Raw genomic sequence first — 231 nt, forward strand, 5'->3', positions numbered from 1 at the left:
ATGCCCATGAGCCCAAACAGCAGTGGTGCTCTGGTGTGCTGTGCTTTAAATGCCTCCTGCCCACCCAAGCGTCCACAGGAACTGTCCAGGCCTTTCTCCAGTTTCACTGAGCCCCACTGGAAGAGAAGGGTGTGAAGAGCCCGGGGCTCTCCTTACCCAAAGGCCTCACTCACTGTGAGTCAGAGGCCAGGTAGCCCACTGGCACATGACACTGGTCACCGGCACTGTCAG

General features: G+C 58.4%; 1 protein-coding gene across 1 annotated transcript in view; it reads right to left on the reverse strand.

The window, feature by feature from the left end:
• The window catches only part of LOC103772819 (NADPH-dependent diflavin oxidoreductase 1-like), a gene marked incomplete at its 5' end in the record, with an annotated part of 3085 nt that overhangs the window by 2418 nt on the left and 436 nt on the right, over window positions 1-231 (reverse strand). The window lies entirely within an intron of this gene.

The sequence above is a fragment of the Merops nubicus genome, unplaced genomic scaffold (assembly GCF_000691845.1).
Source record: "Merops nubicus isolate BGI_N331 unplaced genomic scaffold, ASM69184v1 scaffold28685, whole genome shotgun sequence".
In the NCBI taxonomy this organism is placed as follows: domain Eukaryota; kingdom Metazoa; phylum Chordata; class Aves; order Coraciiformes; family Meropidae; genus Merops; species Merops nubicus.